At 38.2% G+C, this 21,203-nt stretch overlaps 1 long non-coding RNA gene across 1 annotated transcript; it reads left to right on the top strand.

Annotated features, from left to right (window-relative positions):
* The first annotated feature begins 217 nt into the window (after positions 1-217).
* Positions 218-19,635, top strand: LOC125344281. The gene is made up of 4 exons (XR_007209455.1): positions 218-228; positions 13,995-13,999; positions 16,866-16,874; positions 19,473-19,635. It is a non-coding gene; the product is annotated as an uncharacterized LOC125344281 (long non-coding RNA).
* Positions 19,636-21,203: the final 1,568 nt, after the last annotated feature.

Here is a 21,203-nt window from a genome sequence, read left to right as displayed (position 1 = left end):
ACATCAACCGGAGCAAGGTAAAGAACCACATGGTTTTATCGCTGGATGCGGAAAAAGCATTCGATAAAATCCAGCACCCATTTATGCTAAAAGCCCTGGAAAAACTGGGATTCCAGGGAACATTCCTGAATATAATCAAGGCAGTTTATGACAAACCAACAGCAAGCATAACTCTAAATGGTGAAAAACTAAAGCCATTCCCTTTAAAATCAGGAACAAGGCAGGGATGTCCACTCTCTCCCCTGCTCTTCAACATAGTACTAGAATTCCTAGCCAGAGCAATTAGGCAAGAAGAGAATATAAAGGGGATCCAAATAGGAAAAGATGAAGTTAAACTTTCTCTCTTCGCAGATGACATGATCCTATACCTAAAGAATCCCATAGACTCTACCCCCAAGCTACTAGAGCTGATACAAAACTTTGGCAAAGTTGCAGGATATAAAATAAACCTTCAAAAATCAACGGCCTTTCTCTATGTTAACAACCCGAAGACCGAGGCTGAAATCAGGAAAGCAACTCCTTTTGCAATAGCCCCCAAAAACATAAAATACCTAGGAATAACCTTAACCAAAGAAGTGAAAGACCTCTTTGAAGAGAACTTTAAAAGCTTGAAAAATGAAATTAAGTCAGAACTAAGAAAATGGAAAAACCTCCCATGCTCCTGGATTGGGAGGATTAATGTAATCAAAATGGCAATATTGCCAAAGGCTATCTACAAATTCAATGCAATACCCATTAATATCCCAACACCATTCTTTAATGAAATAGAGGAAGCAATCCAGAAATTCATATGGAACAATAAAAGACCTAGAATAGCAAAAACACTCCTAAGCAGAAAGAACAGTGCTGGAGGAATTACAATACCCAACTTCAAGCTGTATTATAAAGCTATAGTAATAAAAACAGCTTGGTATTGGCACCGGAACAGGCCTGAAGACCAATGGAACAGAATTGAAGACCCAGAATTAAACCCACAGAACTATGCCTACTTAATCTTTGATAAAGGAGCTAAAACAATAGTATGGAAGAAAGATAGCCTCTTTAACAAGTGGTGCTGGCAAAACTGGCTCAACACATGCAACAAACTAAAACTAGATCCTTATATATCACCCTGCACCAAAATCAATTCCAAATGGATTAAAGACCTTGAAATCAAAACAGGCACCCTGAAGACACTAAAGGAAGGAGTAGGAGAAACACTTGGGCTCCTTGGCACAGGACAGAACTTCCTTAACAAAGACCCTGAAAGGCTACAAATCAAAGAAAGGTTGGACAAATGGGACTGCATCAAACTCCAGAGCTTCTGCACGGCAAAGGACATAGCTCGCAAGATAAACAGAAAGCCCACAGACTGGGAGAAGATCTTTACCGGACATTCAACAGACAAAGGCCTCATCTCTAAAATATATGCAGAACTAAAAAAATTACCTTCTTCCAAAACAAAACTGCAAAGAACCAATAGCCCCCTCATCAAGTGGGCTAAAGACTTACAAAGAAACTTCTCTGATGAGGAAATGAGAATGGCCAATAGACATATGAAAAAATGCTCTACATCACTGGCCATAAAGGAAATGCAAATCAAAACAACATTGAGATTCCATCTCACCCCAGCAAGAATGTCATATATCAAGAAAACTAATAATAACAATTGTTGGAGGGGATGTGGCCAAAAGGGAACCCTACTTCATTGTTGGTGGGAATGTAAACTGGTTCAGCCACTCTGGCAAGCAGTATGGAGATTCCTCAGAAGGCTCAATATAGAACTCCCCTATGACCCAGCAGCCCCACTTTTGGGTATCTATCCAAAAGCCCACAAACAAAATCACAGTAATGCCACCAGCACAACAATGTTCATCGCAGCACAATTTGTCATAGCGAGAAGCTGGAACCAACCCAGATGCCCCTCCATAGATGAATGGATCAGGAAAATGAGGTACATTTACACAATGGAATTTTATGCCTCTATCAGAAAGAATGACATTGTTCCATTTGTAAGGAAATGGAAGGACTTGGAAAAAGTTATACTAAGTGAAGTGAGCCAGACCCAAAGAAACATGTACTCTATGGCCTCCCTTATTGGGAATAATTAGTACAGGTTTAGGCAAGCCATAGCAGAGCATCACAAGGCCCAATAGCTATACCCTTAGAAACACATAAGATGATGCTAATTGAAATGAACTCCATGTTATGGAAACAAGTGATATATCACAGTTGTAACTATTTCAACGTCCTATGTGTATGTGTAGTTTCTATTATTGATAATGTTTTTCTATCACCTTCCTATGTTTGTACCTACACTATCTCTGTAATCTTATCTGAGTATATTGGAAACCGTGTTTACTGGTATTGGAAGTAGGAAATTCAAAGGGAATACCAAATTCGAGAGACACAGGGTAAAAAAAGAGAAATAACTACAAAAGCAATACTTGCAAAACTGTTTGGTGTAAGTGAACTGAACACCTGGGGGGGGGAGGGAAAGGGGGGAAGGGAGGGGGGCATGAGGGACAAGGCAACAAACAGTACAAGAAATGTATCCAATGCCCAACGTATGATACTGTAACCTCTCTGTACGTCAGTTTGATAATAAAAATTTGAGAAAAAAAAATTATGTAAAACATAGTTAATATTTATTAGTATTTAAAAACATCCTTCACTCTGAACAGAACACAGTTATTTGCCTAAGAAACCTAATCATTCTTATCCTTGGCTACTTCATATATCTTCTTCTGTCACAATTATCTTCCCATTTTTACAGTTTTTTTCTAATATTGATAAATTCTGTTCTTTGGAGAACGAGTCTACTAGTAGTGTGGAGAGTAGGGAGGAAGTGCAAGACAAGACACCCGAAGTCATGAGTGGCCGATAGAACTGATATTTCCAAACCATTTTCTGGTAGTCTTGCATTGACAGATAAGAGACTAGAAGTCTTTTCAAGTTAATATGAGAATACTACTAGAAAAAAATAGTACCATAATTCAAGTACAACAAGAATGATTATGATTTAAACACAAAATAGTTTTAAACTCTATAAACTCATGTGCCTGGTTGGTTACTGCATATGTTAGTTTGTTGTATTTAATATGTTTCCAGTTCTCTCAAATTGGGGGTTGCACAGATTTCTGGAGAAGTGAATTTTTTCAAGTATGATATTTTATATTTTAAAACAATAAATCATCTTCCATTCTTTCTTCCTCTTTCAAGGAGCATTACAGCCTTAGGAATTTTTAGGTCAAGAACATTCTACTGTGATGAAAACATCATTATACTTAGAAAAACTCTTCAAACTGAATATCAACAGTAGTAGAACAGCATCTTTTTGCCTTGTATGGTTTTTCAAGCCTTAACTAGGCATTTAGATGAACAAAATTGTCTACCAAAGAGCTATATATCTGGATAACTATATTAGATATAAATGAACATTCTAGCTAGTTGCTGAAATTATGGCTGCTTTTATGTCTGTGTTCTCCATACAAGTAGTTGCTATTTCATTTCTATATGCAAAAGAATAAATTGGAATAATGAAAGCAGTAATAGAAAACATGGAAGACTTTCTCATATGCTGTTGAAAACTCATATTCACCACATTGTGACTGCATGACCCTATGTGACCTATCCATTTCTAACCAGGCTGGTATTACAACATAGACAATAAAGTTTTTTTTCTGTGCGGAATAAACAGAAGTAATACAAATCTTTTGCAAATGGAAGCGCATGTTGCATCCAAGAACTAGTTAAATAAATCTAATCTGATTCCAGAGGTTTTGACTCTACCTCCAATTAACCATTTTCTAAAGTCTGTTAACAGTTTTTTGCTGCTAGTAAGGACAGTATCATTATTTTCATGAAACTGGTGTAGCCTACTTTGGGAAAATTATACTGTGGTTTTTTAGGGCTCAAGAAAGCTCTCATCAATGTGAAAAATTTAGGAAGACATTTTTATCCTATGAAGACAAATATTTCAGGTGCATCTATATAACATAAAGACAGTGTTAACCCCTCTATACATCACATTTATAAAGACAAATTCCAAATGGATCAAAGACCACAATGTAAGACCAAACACCTTGAAAAAATTACAGGAAGGGGTAGAGGAAACACAAGGGCTCCTTGGAACAGGTCAAATCTTCCTAAGTAAACATCTAGAATCACAATAAATCAAAGAAACAATAGATATATGGGCTTACATCAAACTGAAGAGTTTCTGCATGGTAAATGACATAGCTAGCAAGATAAATAGAAAGCCCACAGAATGGGACAAGATGTTTACTAGTTATATATTAGACAAGGGCCTCATGTCTAAAATATATTTAGAGCTCAAAAAGTAAACTCCCCAAAATTCTCAAAGAAACTACAACCCCATCAATAAGATAAAGACTTAAAAGGAGACTTCTTCAAAGAATAAATAACAATGGTCAATAGACATATGAAGAGATGTTCAACATCTCTGGCCACAAATGAAATGCAAATCAAAACAACACTGATATTCCACCTCAGCACAGTTATAATGGCCATTATCAAGAAAATGCATAATAACAGATGCTGGCTGGGATATATCCAACACTGTTGGTGAGAATGTAATCTTGTTCAATCACTCTGGAATGCAGTATGGAAGTTCCTCAAAAGAATAAACATAGAGCTTCTCTATGACCCAGCAATCCCATTCCGGACATTTGCCCAAATTACCACAAACAAGTTCGCACTAATGCCACCAGCACGACCATGTTCATTGCAGCATTAATTCACATAGCTAAGATATGGAATAAACACATATGCCCCTCAGAAGATGAATGGACCAAGAAAATGTGATATGTGTGTGTGTGTGTGTGTGTGTGTGTGTGGGAGACACACACATAATTCTATGCTTTCATCAGAAAGAGTGGCATTTCCACATCTGTAAAGAAATAGAAATACTTGGAAAATTTTATTAAGTGAAGTAAGCCAGAACCAAAGCAACACAGGATGGTTTCACTCATTTGTAATAACTAGAATATGCCTATAACCAAGGAAGTGGAAAACCTCTATGATGAGAACTTTAAAAACATGAAAAATGAAATTAAGGCAGACTAAGGAAATGGAAAAACCTCCCATGCTCCTGGATTGGGAGGATTAATATAATCAAAATGGCAATATTGCCAAAGGCTATCTACAAATTCAATGCAACACCCATTAATATCCCAACACCATTTTTTAATGAAATAGACGAAGCAATCCAGAAATTCATAATGGAACAATAAAAGACTCAGAATAGCAAAAACAGTCCTAAGCAGAAAGAACATTACTGGAGGAATTACAATACCCAACTTCAAGCTGTATTATAAAGCTATAGTAATAAAAACAGCTTGGTATTGGCACCGGAACTGGCCTGAAGACCAATGGAACAGAATTGAAGACCCAGAAATAAACCCATAGAACTATGCCTACCTAATCTTTGATAAAGGAGCTAAAAAAATAGGATGGAAGAAAGACAGCCTCTTTAACAAATGGTGCTGGCAACACTGGTTCAACACATGCAACAAACTAAAACTAGATCCTTATATATCAACCTGCACCAAAATCAATTCCAAATGGATCAAAGACCAAAATAGATCACATCTTAGGGCACAGAGAAAATCTTTACAAATTCAGAAGTATCAAAACCACTCCTTGCATTCTCTCAGACCACAATGGAATAAAATTAGAGCTCAACTCAAACAGCCACCACAGAAATTCCTACAATTCATGCAGACTAAAGAACACACTGCTGAACCATCAGTGGGTCATTGAAGAAATGAGAACAGAAATTCAAATGTTTATGGAATTCAAGTAAGATGAGTACACAAAGTACCAGCTCCTTTGGGACACAGCAAAGGCAGTACTCAGAGGGAAATTTATATCTCTGAGTGCCTACACCAGCAAACTGGAGAAACAGCAACTCAACAACTTAAGGAAGCACCTTAATCTCCTTGAAAGAGAACAATAAGCCAAACCCCAAGTCAAGTGACGGAAGCAAATAATTTAAACCAAATACTTTTTTGCCTATTCAATTCTGCCTTATTAATTTATGCAATGATTGATTTATTATGGCTCTTGAGATACATCCCTGGTCCTTGCATGTGCTAGGTAAGCATGAATTATATCCTCAGCCTCTCTATTGTTTAAATGTATAATCTAATATCTAATGTAAAGTTCTCTGTTGATATTGTTTACCTACATTAGTAGACATTACTATTCTCTTAATGACTTAGTTGCTTCTTCTCCAATAAAAATCAAGGTAGACACCTTGCTAAATTATATATCATGTCAGTCTTTACTTTTCAATTCATAAAGCCTATATGTAAGTACATACAGAAGACATTGATATTTCAAATATGAATCTTGACGATACACATGCCTATTCACTGCCAATGTGTGATATGAAGGATGCAAGCAATAATTAATCAACTGTTCTAATATATTTTGTGATGAGGAAGAGTATTCTTTATCTGAATAATCCAAACCTCTTTTTAAATATGAAAATGACATCAGTAAGTCTATTTATGTTTCTAGTCAGAGAACGAAGTACTAAATATATTTCATTGTATAAAATTCTTTTTTTTTTTTTTTGGCCAGTCCTGGGCCTTGGACTCAGGGCCTGAGCACTGTCCCTGGCTTCTTCCCGCTCAAGGCTAGCACTCTGCCACTTGAGCCACAGCGCCGCTTCTGGCCGTTTTCTGTATATGTGGTGCTGGGGAATCGAACCTAGGGCCTCGTGTATCCGAGGCAGGCACTCTTGCCACTAGGCTATATCCCCAGCCCGTATAAAATTATTTTTATACGTTTTTGTGGTTTATTACATTGTTTGTTAATTTCAGTTGTCTCTCATATGAACAGTCAGGCATTGAAAGTATGAATCTGCTTGCCTCACATATCTGGGGTGCTAAAACCAAATATAATCCAATAATCAGCATGTATCTCACAGCTGGTTATTTGGAACAGTGTTACCGAAGAATCTGACAAATAATGGCCATCATTATGCACAGCAAACAATGACTATTGGGTACAAGTTCACTATTTAATTCATAAACAACGTTATGCTTGTAAAGCATATAACAATGAGACTTTTTACATTTAGAAATAATGTTCCTATCACATTCCTTCAAAGACTATCACAATAACCACATCATCAAACCCAGCTGCTATTTTCTGCTCATGAGTTATTTAAAAAGAAAACTCCAGTGTAGAACAAAACCTGCTTTAATCACTACATGTAATTATTAAGAACAGTAAATAAATCTCACATTAATTGACTGTAACATAACAAAACAAATAATGAACAATTACAAACTAAATTTCCATCCATATGTTAAAAAGGACAGAGATTAGGAAATACTGAAACCTTTCCTTCCTACTGACTGTACCCACATTTCCCACAAGTCTTTTGGATAAAAATATCTGTCACTAGATATTACCTTTTCAAGGTGAGATTTCATTGGGTTTAAAACTAATGCTTGTAACATATTGTGAATTAATTGGATGAACACTATTAAATATTAATAAAGCATCACTATTTCACTGAAGTCTTAATCTTTTTATGAGACTGATGTGCTACCTACTGCACTAACGAGGCACCTAGTCTTAATCTTTTTAAATATCCTTCTCTGTCAGCAAGCTCTCTACCTCTGTACTTGACTCTTGCTATTACTCTCATTGTATCACCTAATACCAAGGTCCATAAAAAACATTTTGCTTTGGAATTCACTTAATATTTTCATTGTGTTTTTTCAAGTGTCTAATTTCTTTAAAAGCTGTTAACTAATCCAAAGGGTTTAGTGACTACATTTGAAAATTTGGAGTTTTTTTTTTTTTCAACTGACAGAACCAGTATAGGAACAAGTTTCAAGAAGAAATGTCAAGGGTTGCAAAGTTCTACTACATTGTTAAAATATATTTTCCCTATTGTGAAAATGTTCTTCATCCCTTAGTTCAATTAAATTTTTAACAGCTTTCGATAATATGCATGGGTTCTTAACTTAAGAGGTTTCATTTGTATAACTGTTCTAGTTGGCCTTCAGTACTATCTGGTTGGGGATTTATTCATATATAGCAAAATAGAAAAGTCGATTTCACACATATTTACCCTTTGCCTCAACATAATTATAATTTAGCTCATTCTAAATCATTTTTTAAAAGTCTGTATTTTCAAAAAATAATTTTCAATTATAATTTAAACAATAGAGACTAATATGAGAACATTTGGTAGTCTTCTAATTGTAACTTGCACAGGAGTGCAGGTAGTGGCAACTCTTTTGTGAGTAAACACTTAAAGCTATAATGATACTGCACTTTATTGTCACCAGTTTACATCTGTCTTTCTCCAGCATTTTTCATGTGTACTTTGTTTCTGAATATAGCCTTGGCATAGAACATCAATGGATTTTTCTGAATCTTTCAGTTCAGTATGCTGCCTTTGTTCTTGTTTGTTTCTTTGTTTCTTTTCTCATAAATTCCAGTGGAAGGATATGAAAATTTTATTATATAAAATGGAGTTTTTAATGTTTACATTAAAAGTGTTTAAAAGCCTCATAATAAAAAATGCTAAAGTTACTTTAGGAGATCCAGTACATAAAATGTAGTAAATTTACTGGCTTATTTATAAAGTAATACAAAGCCAAGATGAAAGTTTAGATCTCAAGTTTAAGTGTTGAGAGAATAGCTTAAGTGACAACAACATCAAGTCATCATCTTCATGAGGTAATGACTGATGTATGGTCAATCATCATAATAAAATTGCTATTTTAAAATTCTGGTTGGTAAGGGGTAGTATGATAACATCAGGTCCCTGACAAAATCAATGAGAGTTAATAATCAAATGTTTAATATTTAAATTACTATATCAAAATATTTCATAGAAACAGAAAAATGACCAGTGGAGGTGTGACATAACTGTTTTCAAGTACCAAGAACTTATTGGCAATATTCAGATGCTTTGGATAGCATGTATATTAGAAAGCTCCACATTAAGTGTACACCATAACAATCGGATGAGGAAAGTGAAATTCTGAGGATAAGTGATTTCTTCAGGTTATTCAAATAGCTACTGCCAAAGCCAGGAAGTTCCCTATGCTGACTCTCAGGGATGTGTTCCTTTTTCATCAAGCAGAAAATGGAATAACGTAAAGTTAGCTAGACTCCTTCTACATATTACAATATTTATGGAAATTATGTATTTAAATTATACTTTGGTGTTTCTTTTAATAGCAATTATGCAAATGGTTAGTGTTTAATTTCCATTGAAATGGGAATGGGGAAACATCAATGGAAGACAGTAAATGCAATGCAGAAACAGAATGGAGAAAACTGTTTCACAAGTTTCTGGTATTTACAGAAATCTATGTATATTTGTACAGATTATTCCACATCATTAGATCTAACTTTGCAAATTACAAACTAAGTAGTTTGACTTAGACAGCATTTGTCATGATTAGTATTAGGCTTTTCAATATCATCTTTCAATATGCTATACTTTCCCTATTCTTTAGTAGTATTGCCTAGTTTGATACCTTGCCCTGAATTATTAGTCAGACACAAAAGGATTAACAGTTACCATAAAAGTCAAGGAAAGAGACTAATCAAGAATTCGTTATTTCTGAAAGGAGATAATCTGAAGTCTATAGTATTATATAAACCCCTATGTTCAACAATTACAGAGAAATGGAAGTTTTCGTGCTCTTTCAACACATCACTGCTTCTAAACCTTGATCTTTAGCATTCTCTGAATGTACTGGTCAATAATACTTGACAAAAGTACCAGAAATCCTACTTGAGAAAATTTGTGCAGAGAGGGAGTTTATCAGTTCATTTAACTTGGAATTCTAGCAGCAAAGTTTACCTTTAATATGATGGTGATAGACACTAAAATAACATTGGGACTTTTTTGTTCTTCATTTTCTGCTCCATGATACATAGCAGCAAAGCTGGTCACTTTCACAGAGCAGCCACTCCAAATTATAGAAGATAGATAGGTGATAGATAGATAGATATTAAAAATGTATAATCTGAATAATAAAGCATTCCTATTGAAAATGAAAAAAATTATTTTGTGTCCCTAGGGTTTGAACTCAGTGTCCCATGCTTTTGCTTGGCTTGTTTGCTTATGGCTGACATTTTACTTCTTCAGCTATGCTTAAGTTTGGGCACTTTCCTGGTTACTTGGAGATAAGTCTCACGAACTTTTCCTGCCTAAGCTTGCTTCAAACTTTGATCCTCTGATCTCAGATGCTTGAGTAGCTAGGATTACTGTTGTGATCTCCCAGTGTCTTGCCCTCAGAAGCATTTGATTGGCTTCCTTGGAGTAGTGTTCGTTCTTTGCATAGTCATCATGACAAATGAAAAAATGAGTAGTAGTATCCAGGAGTGGTGACTCAAACCTGTAATCGAGGCTACTTTGATGGTTGAGATTGGGAGGTCAGAGTATAAGGCTAGCCAGGCAATACATATCACAAGACTCCACCTCAACCAATTGCTGAGTACAATTTCATATACTGTTACCATAGCTATGAGAGAAGCACAATGGCTGGGTTTCTCATCTTTAGTGATGTAGAAATGAATGTGTATGACAGCAGAGCAGACCATAAGGCAAGCCTTTATCCTGAAAATAAGCAATGTAAAAGTGGACTGGAGGTGTGGCTCAAGTGATAAAGAGTCGGCTTACTAAGCTCCAGACTCTCAATTCAATCGGCAGAACTGACCAAAAAAAAAAATTACTATTATTCATACAATGTAGGTCCTGTGAGAAAATTGTTTTATTTCATCTCTACTTAGTTTTATTGTTCAATTATCTTACAAATGCTCACCTTGAGAGTAAGAATAATTATAGCTTCTATCCATTATTGTGCTCCTCTACTAGTTAATCTAACTCCTGCTTAAGACATGTAAAACTCAGTTTTTATTTGATCATTTCCTTGCTTTTTAAATTAAAAGTTTTTAACTCCCATTTCCAATATGAAGAACAGTAAATATTTCTCTGTTTTCCATATCTCCCTACTTTAGCTTGCTGTACTAAAATACATCCTTGCTCAAACAAATATAAAATAAAAAATTTAATGATTGCCACATAGTATGCACTCCAAAACTACTATTTGAGCTGTATCAAAAATGTTTAAATCTACTATACTATGCAATATTCTGGGTCTTGTGCATTGTTATCAATAGACAGATGGATAGAAAGACAGACAGAGATATTCTCTTGATGATGGGTTTATGAATCTTATAGATTATGTTGCTGTTCTCATTTAAATCATATTCCTTTATCTTCCTTTTGTGCTCTTAACTCCATGCTCTTATAAACAATGCTGCCATGAATAGTTTTGTGCTGTAATAAAAAGAATTATTTGGACATATACGCAGGAAGAGAATTATTGGGTTACAGAGCTCATAGATATTCAGATATATAAAGTAATGTCAAACTGTTTTCCAAAGTACTTACAGTTTTTGGTTTGTTTTGTTTTTGTTGCCAAGCTTAAACTCCAGGCCTGGGCACTGTCTCTGAGGATTTTTGCTCAAGGCTAGAGCTCTTACTGCTTGAGCTACATTCCCACTTCTGCTTCTAGATTTCTTTGTAGTTAATTGGAGATAAGAGTCTTATGGATTTCCCTGCCTTCCCTGGCTTTGAACTGTAATCTTCAGATTTCAGCCTCCTTTGTAGCTAGGATTACAGGCATGAGACACTGAGACTAGGCAGATTTTTATATTGTCAATAGCAACATATTAATTTCCAGGATAGAGACAAATACTCTGATATTACCAAAATTCTTAATTAACTATTCTCATTCAAATGATTATTATACAGTACCTCTTTGGGGATGATCTATATATTTTTGTTATGTATGCATATATAATATATTACATACTACATATGTTGTATTGTACTTTTACTGAAGTCAAGCCTTGCTACACATTTCTTATCAATCTCTGTGTTGAAAACCTTCTATGAAATAACATCATGTTGGGTCATATTTCTATTTGTGCTCTGTCATATCTGTATTGATTAATCATTGATAGTTTTGTTTATGTTACTGGTTTTCTGCTTTGACAACTATATGGTGTAAATTTCTTCTCTCAATAGGTTATTTTTCCACTACATTTACATATTTCAACTATATATCCACTATATACTGTACTCTTTAGTGAAAATAAGTTAATATATTCTAAATAATATATATTCTACATTATGGTTAACATTTAGTATACTTTGATTAAAAAGGTTTTCACCTACCCTTAAGGTGATAGATATTTAAAATGACAAGAATTATGCATAAGCTGACTTTTGACACCAAAGCACTTCACTGACCTGGAGCTGATTATTTTATTTATAACTTGATATAGAAATTATTTTTATTTCTTGCCATATAGCTAATGATTTTTCAGCTATATTTATGAAATACTTTATAATTTCATCACAGAACATCACTTAATATCATTGGTAAATATCAAAGCTTCCAACATGCTCTGGTATATACAAAATTTATCCACCCAGCAACAAATAATACAAAAAGAAATTTCCTTGAAATAAATTAAAGATCCATTTTCTATGTATAAACCACTTGCAATAAAAGAGAACACTCAACAGTTCAAGTTTCCATCTCATCATTTATCAGGAAAGTGTGTGCTTTGTAAGGTAAATTATGTGAAAGAAACAAAGGAGACAATGGATTTTCTTTGTGTTTTTGCTGCTAACCACAGTCAGTTTATGAGATATTTGGCAGAAGCTGAAGAGGATAAGGTATTTAATTTTATTGAATGTTGTCACATGATTAGACCATGAAACTTGCTCAAGAAATCCACTGGGCATGGAATTTTTTTAAATTAAAACAGCTCTGAGGGGTTAAACTTTTGGACCCCATGTTTCATAATATTGAACATTTTTATGGATGTGACAAGATATCTGAACACAACTTGAAATTTCAGGGAAGAAATAAGAGCACAGTTATTACATTCAAAGTATAAGTATTTGAACTTAAACTGAATATGAAGTAAGAGCTATCATGTGGAGACTGCATGCATTTCCTATTGCAGAATGGTGTAAAATTCATGTTTTGTGCCAGTCCTAGGGCTTGAATTCTGAGTCTGGGCACTTTCCCTGAACTTATATGAACAAGGCTAGTGTTCTACTACTTAAGCCACAACTCTACTTTCACTTTTTGGTCTCACAACTTTTCTTCCAGACTAGTTTTAAACCACAGTCCTGAGATCTCAGCCTCTTTAATAACTATGATTACAAGCATGAGCCACCAGTGCCTGAATAAATTAATCTTTTTTACATATAGAGTTATCTCTGGATAGGAAGTCAATTTCAGAAGTCTGTTTCTGAAAAGAGTAGTCGTTATAATTGAAAGGATATATCCCAGCCATCCCAGGGGACCATGCAGAGATAATCACAGACTGGAGAAGAAGGTTTATAAGGAGGTTTATTAATGGGGCCATAGCTCCCATGGGAGAGGGAGCTACATGGCATCTGCCCCTTATTCAAGTGGCAGCTTCTCTCTGGGGTTAAAGGGGAAGTAGGTAGGTCTTAATTGTGAGTAGGAGTGGCTCATTAGGTATGGGTATCTGGGGGCTAATGGGAGAAGCTGAAGACCTGAGGCTAGGGAAATGCTAACATTCCCCCATTTGTTTTTTATTAATAACTGGGGAGGGGTACCTGGCCAGGAGTATGGGCGGAAGTTGTTTCTTCTAGAGCTACTTCCTGCTGTAAAGGGGTGAATTAGTCAGGGGTCCCGGATTCTTCATTTGTTCTGGTACCATCCAAGAAGTATTTGTTTGACAGTTTGGTTGGTAAAAGTCCTCATCATTTCCACGAGAATGGCCAGGGCCAATGGGTGTCATTGTCTCCTCTGGCTACCTCCTGCAGCTTGGGCACATCAAGGAGTCACTGGGGCTGGGGTCTTCAGGATCTAGATCTGTGCTGGGCAGAGCAGTGTAAGTGAAGCCTCCAGTTCCCTGTAGTAAGAGGATGGCTTTGAACTGCAAGTTCCCAGGTGGCGTTCTGGGTGAGTGAAGTTTTCCTGTTAATAGAGACTTTTGAAAAGGTCAGGCAAAAGGCTGACAAGTTCACAGGACCAATTAACATGAATGACATGGGAGAACACACCCTGGTCACAAGCCAGAAATTGGAACATAAACCCAATTGTGACCAATTACAAGAAAGAAGGAATAACTGAACTGGGGGCAGGAAGAGAGTGTTTAGGGATAGTGGGCTGGTTGGTAATAACCAGTCAGAGGCACACACACACACACACACACACACACACACACACACACGTATATATATATGTGTGTATATAGTGTGTGTTTGTGTATGTGTGTGTGTGTGTAGCAAGTAATAAAGGCAAGAATGCAAGTTTGTTTCAGATGGAAAATGTACAGGTATGGACATCAGGTGGGTAAGCAACTATTTCTCTTGATCTCCCAGCTCTGATTAATTTTGAAAGGGGAAGTTTAAATTGACTCCATTTAAGATGAGACTTCATCTCATCTTACTCCTCTCCATGGTTCCTCATTGTCAGGATTGACCTCGTACTGTAGGTCTAGGTGCTCATTGCTTGGATATCTTGTTCCTGTTGGCATTCACGGAGATTTGAACTCAGGACCTGGACACTGTCCCTGAGCACTTTTGCTCAAGGGTAACACTCTACCACTTAAGTCACTGTGCTGCTTCCAGCATTTGGCTGGTTACTATGATATGAGTCTCTTGAGGCAAACTTTCAGCCTGGGTCTTTGCTGGTTCATTGGGAGATGGAGTTTTAGAGGGATTTTTTTTTCCTTGCCCAGGCTGGCTTTGAACTGAAATCAAAGGAATCTTAGCTGTAAAATCCCTTTTTATTTCCAATTAAAGCAACAGGATAACAATAGGAGTAGAGCTTACCTGTAACTTGTTGAGAATTGACCAACAAATACTTGCCAGAGTTCTGCAATGACAAAACTCCGTAGATGTGTTAGGCGTCTACAAACAACAACGGATTCGTACTTTAGAGTTCATTGGGCTATTTAACTAATAGCATTGTGCCAAGAATCCAAACTAGGCACCTTTTTACTATTTACCAAAATGCATCTCCCTGGTTGCTTACTCTGAGTGCTCTGGCTTTTGTAGTCTGGTGCCCTATTGATTTAAGCAGGGTGACAACTTTAACTGCAAAATAGCATAAAAAACATGCAAAGGCCACCAGGTAGATGCTCACAAGAGTCAACACACTATAGAGAACAGCAGACTGAGATCCATGTGCCACCAAATCATATCAGGTGGAAGAGAACACAAATGAATAATAATCAAGAGGGCAAGGGGTCAGGACAATGTAAAAGTCTCAGCTTCAGTGGATCCAAAGTGGCTTTGTCTTCCATCCCAAATCAGCAGGCTTCTTTAGTCATGTGTGATGGAGGCAGGCAGGAGAGATGAGTTGGATCTGGGTGAGGCTGTAATGGCATCTCTCAGAGTTCCCTGGATAGTCTGTCACACCTCCTGCTGGGTTGCATGAAAATTTCTACACAGACTGGGTAAAGGCATTTGAAATCTACCAGTATACTCTGGCTTTTGTAGGCTGGTGTCCTACTGGTTTAAGCAGGGTGACAACTTTACAAAGATTTTATAAGGCTTGGGCCTTTAACCAGCTTTCTAGTCACAAAGTCCACACAAACCAAAGGCCAACCTAGTCTACTCTCTCCAGCAGCCATGACAGTTTCTGAGACATGGAAGGGGAAGACACCAATGCTACCCCAGTGCAAACCTGTGGCCACCAAACACAACTCTGATGCTTGTAACCTTGAAGAGTCACAGACATGTGTACTGCACAGTTGAAGTCTTGCTTGCAACCTTCATGATAGGCCTTCTATAAACCCAACTCTAATCTTGGGGCAGGCAGAGCCAGGGCAGGAGCACTCTGAGCCTGTCAAAATCTTCACAGGAATATCACCAGTGATTCCTAGATTCCCTGAGTAGTTTCCTATGCAAGAGAGAGAGAGAGAATAAGGAATCACTAGTAGTGAAACCAGGCAGTTTGAGAGCAGACTGTGGAGGCAGCTTTCTGTAGCCATGGGCCGCCACAGTCCACGTAGCTAGCACACATGTTGACCTGCATCCTATAAAGCAAAATATCAATCCTAGGTCAGGAAAATCGAGGTCAGCAGCCACATTTGCACACTTGTTCCAAAATTACTCTGGTCCCTTGATATTAAAGAGTTTATGAGAGCACAGGAGAGAAAAATGGAGAAGCAAAATCTTAGTCTATACTAAAGAATTGTCAGGATCAGATGTACACTGAACTTTTAGCATAGATAGACATAAAGAATAACACTGGTTTTTTTTTTTGTTTTTTGTTTTTTTTTTTTTTTGGCCAGTCCTGGGCCTTGGACTCAGGGCCTGAGCACTGTCCCTGGCTTCCTTTTGCTCAAGGCTAGCACTCTGCCACTTGAGCCACAGCGCCACTTCTGGCCGTTTTCTGTATAAGTGGTGCTGGGGAATCGAACCCAGGGCCTCATGTATACGAAGCAAGCTCTCTTGCCACTAGGCCATATCCCCAGCCCCAACACTGGTTTTACAGTACTGTACTTATACCATGTGCTGCATATTTGAACCTTTTTCAGTTTTTCTTAGACACACTTGCTTGCACCTAAACATGATCAGTTTGGGTTTAAAACCTGGGTATGTTTTCTTTTGGCTTAGAGTCTGGTGATTGGAGTCAGGATTGCCTGCAGGCTGTTTACTGTGACTCCACCCACAGGCTGCAAAGATCAGTTTAACATAAATAAGACTTAAGTTAAAATAGTAGCCAAGCAAGTAATTTTGAAACCATGATGCCAGTTTGATTTTTTAGATATTTTACAAACAGACAGACAGACAGACAGTTGTGCACAAGTTTTGGGGCGTGCTTAGAATTTTTTTTTAATTGGCCATGTAAGTTTTCTGGAATTCCAGTGGCAAAATGACATTATTTTGCACATATTTTAGAGCCACGTGGTCAGTTAGAAAGCAAAACTTTTTCCAGCAAACAAAAATTTTCACACTGGGGCTGTGGATATGGCCTAGTGGCAAGAGTGCCTGCCTCATATACATGAGGCCCTGGGTTCGATTCCCCAGCACCACATATACAGAAAACGGCCAGAAGTTGCGCTGTGGCTCAAGTGGCAGAGTGCTAGCCTTGAGCAAAAAGAAGCCAGGCCCAGAGTCCAAGCCCCAGGACTGGCCAAAAAAAAAAAAAAAATTTCACAGATTATATGGCGAGGAAACAGAGAAGCCACATTTTGAGAAACTAGTTCAGCTCCAATGGGGAGCTGAAAAGAGATGCTATGACCAGAGAAGGTCCAGGAGATGGGAGACAGGACAGCAACAGAACACAGTCACGTGGCATGGCGTAATGGCGGCAGAGCTGGTCAGAGCCTTAGCAGGCTCATAGCAAGACACCTTCACCTTCTAGCATTTGAATTGCAAGGGGGCATTTACAGAGTTCAGGTTGGGGAGGCAGGGTTACTGGGAGCTTGAGTCTCCACATCACCCACCCTGCCTCTAGCAATTCAGCATGCCCATTACCTGGGAGATGGGTAGGCTTCCACCTCAAGAGTTTTGTGTTTTTTTAACCCGGATGGAACCAAGATGGCACTTGTTAAAACCAATTGTATTGTCCACCACGTGGTCAATGCTAGAGAAAACTTAGGATTTAGCCAACAACAAGCAGAATTTAACAGAATCTCCAAGCTTAACAAACATCAATAACAAGAACTGAAAACCTTCCTTTGTGTATTTCAAAGCAGATGTTAACCAAACATTAGTACCTTTGGAAGCTTGTACCACCCCATCCTATATCACAGGCATGCAGGCAGCCAGGCAGAGTTTAAATAGATGCAGAGAGAGAGAGAGAATTCCATCTGCCTGAGTGCTCATAGAAGTTTTGTAGGTCCTATAAAATATCAGAGGTCCCATGAAAGGGCCACATGGAGTTAGACTGTCCCACACTTGAGGAGTGACCAGCAGACCTCAACTAGAGATAACCCACCAGCATCCCAGTGGGGCTCTGTTCAGTTGACTCCAAAATGGAGTCGACTATGAGGGAATAAACAGCAATGGAGTCATCACCCGCAAATGCTGTTTCCCTTGACCTAGCCCGGTGACTATGGTCCCTGGGAGTGGGGCTCGGAACTTGGCGCCAAGATGTTTTTCTTTTCTGTTTTTTCTCTTTGTGTGGCTCTGAAGCCTCGGCCCTGTGACCCTATGGAAAATTGGATCCAAGCCACCAGTTAAATGATCACTCACCCTAGTTGGAGGTTCAAATCTGTTGTTGTTGTGGTGGATGGAAGTAGAGTGCTCTGTCAGGACAAGTTTCCTCGATGGTCTTCTGGGTGGGCTTAGGACAGCAGAATAGGTCCCAGGGGCAGCTTGGACCCCTCAGAAATGGGAGAGAAATTCCACCGGGGAATCTATCCCAGGTTCGGCACCAATGAAAGGATATGTCCTGGCCATCCCAGGGAACCATGTGGAGATAATCACAGACAGGAGAAGAAGGTTTATAAGGAGGTTTATTAGTGGGGCCATAGCTCCCACGGGAGAGGGAGCTACATGGCATCTGCACCATATCCAGGTGGCAGCTTCTCTCTCTGGGGTAAAGGGGGAAGTAGGTAATATTGAGTAGGAGGGGCCCATTAGTTATAGGTGGATCTCGGGGCTAATGGGAGGACCTGAGGACCTGAGGCTGGGGAAATGCTAACAATAATGATTATAAATAATGCCTCACGTTTTTGTAGCTATGAAAATAAAGCTAAGAGAGAAACATTTTATAGGTATTTTCAGATTATCTGAAAATCAACAAGAGTAAAAGATTTTGAAATGAGCAGAAAAAAATGGATAAAGTACACAAAAAATTTCTATTGAAGAACTAGAAATGGTACACATAAACAGGAACATTAATTTCTAATAGTAAGAAAAGACATTAAAAGTTTGAACCATAAAATGTCAATACCCCCAGTAATAATACGAAAAAAAATATAAAAATGATATATGTAAGGTTTGCAGGAAAGGAAACCCTCCAAATAGTTCAAGCAAAGAAGAGTTTATTGTGGGCGAAGCAAATTGCCAGCTCACACAAGATGGAGGCATGGGGAGAGAGAGAAGGGAAGAAAGAAGAGGAGAGAAAGTGAGCAAGAAAAAGCAAGGGAAAAAAGGAAAGAAACCAGGGACTTGTGTTAAGCTGGATTATATAGGAAAAGGTGGGAGATATGGCCAGATGGATTGGATGTGACCTCAGAGATGGAGAAGGTAACTTCCTCTAAATGTTTCAGTTACCTAGGTAATGCTTGTACTGGGCACAGACTTAAACAGGTGAGGGGGAACTTCATGGAGCCCTCCTGGGGGTGGACCTTACATTCCAGCCTATTAATAATTATGAAAAGGGACATAGACTCTCTGGCTACTTCCTGCTGGCAAGGAGCTTTGACGTTATGGGTAAAAGGTGAAGATGGGCCCCCTCTGAGAGAAGGCAGGCAGCAGCTCTCCCTTGGTGGTAGATGCCAGTCATTGAATGAAGCCTGCAAGAAGTCTCATGAAGCAGGGGCTGTAACTTATTAAGAATTGTCCACAAACAGCATCAGAGTTATTTCTCTAAAATTGTCCACTTTTCCCTTCAGCTTGTGGAGTAGATCAAACCCAGAATGGCTAGCCTTTGAGAAGAAACCTGGGGGGGTGGTCCCTGGAACCCAGCCTGCATTGCACTCTCGAGGGCACAAGCCAAAGTTTGGGCTATTGGAACTGATTTTCTAGCCCATGAGGCATTTTGACTTTATACAGTAGTCTGGTGAGAACATAGGAGTCCAATAATGATGTAGAAGGAGTCCACAAGGAGGTAAACATGGCCCATAAGGACATACATAGGGGTCCACAAGGATGTAGAGTCAAAGTTTTGATTCATGCATCCCTGAAATGAGAACTGATTGGCCAAAAAGGAATTCCAGGTCCCTTTGGCATGGTCAGACAGAGGACCTGTAGACAGGAGTCACTCACCAGATGTAGACAGGAGGTAGTGTGGTGGATGTGTATCCAGAAAAGCAGAGGGAGGAGGGGATCCAGCGACTCCTGACTCTGTCCCCTTCCAAGTCATGCCATGGCACCAGATGTAAAGTTCTCTGGAAACCCACTACATGGTTCACGCAGAAAGGAGTTTATTGGGGGGAGAGCACACTGTCAGCCCACACAAGATGGGGACATAGGGAAACAGAGAAAGGAAGAAGAACAGAGAAGGAAGAAGAGAAAAAAAGAGGGATAACAAGCAAGAGAGAAATGGAAAGAGAGCAGGGACTCATGTTGAGCTGGATTATATAGGGAAAGAGCGATATGGCCAGGTGGATTGGATGTGACCTCAGAGAAGGAGAAGGTAACTGCCTCAAGTTGTGCCAGTTACCTAGGCAACACAAGTACTGGGCACAGACCTATACAGGTGGAGGGCATCTGCATGGAGGTCTACTGGGGGTGGACATTAAATATAATCAAATGTAAGTTAGGTAGTGGAGAAGTAAACTTTCACAAGTCACTGGGAGGAGTGAAATCAGCATGAACTTTACAATGAGACTTTTTCAGCAATTCTTCCAACATGCATACAACCCTTGACTCGACAATCACATTGGTCATGATCCTCTACTCCACGAGTCTCTGTCATTATTATGCAATTCAAAAGAGAAGTACTGACAGACAAGTTTCCCTCTACTGCAAAGAAGCACATTTTCTTACACTTCTGGAAAATGCAGTACCATACTACAGAGCAAAAGGCAGGCATGATTACTGCTCATTATAAATGATCCATGTTCCCTAAGCTCAGAGTTTCTCTTATAATGCAACTCACTTGGCTTGCTTTGAGTCATTATGTCAAGAGTTACAGAATTTCCGTACCCACACACATACATTCACACACACACATGTGCAATAATACAATGTGGGTATAGTTCGTGATATGAATATTAAGCTTTCTCTTATCACTGACCCAGAGCTTAACATTTTCTATCAGCATAAAAGTGGCAAGCTAACATGCATTCTTTGAACCTAAGGTAAAATTTCAGACTTTTCACTCTTTCTGAAAATTATCACTTTGAAACTTTTACCCTAACATGACACTAACACAAGAATGCAAGTATATTTGCACAAATTTGTACATGATAGTATGTTTATACTGCTGAAAAACTGAAAAAAATCTAAAAGTCTATAAAAAGAAATATGA

Source organism: Perognathus longimembris, chromosome 28 (genome assembly GCF_023159225.1).
Source record: "Perognathus longimembris pacificus isolate PPM17 chromosome 28, ASM2315922v1, whole genome shotgun sequence".
NCBI classification, from domain to species: domain Eukaryota; kingdom Metazoa; phylum Chordata; class Mammalia; order Rodentia; family Heteromyidae; genus Perognathus; species Perognathus longimembris.
The sequence above is the reverse complement of the archived record's forward strand: the minus strand, read 5'-3'. Positions and strand labels throughout refer to the sequence as shown.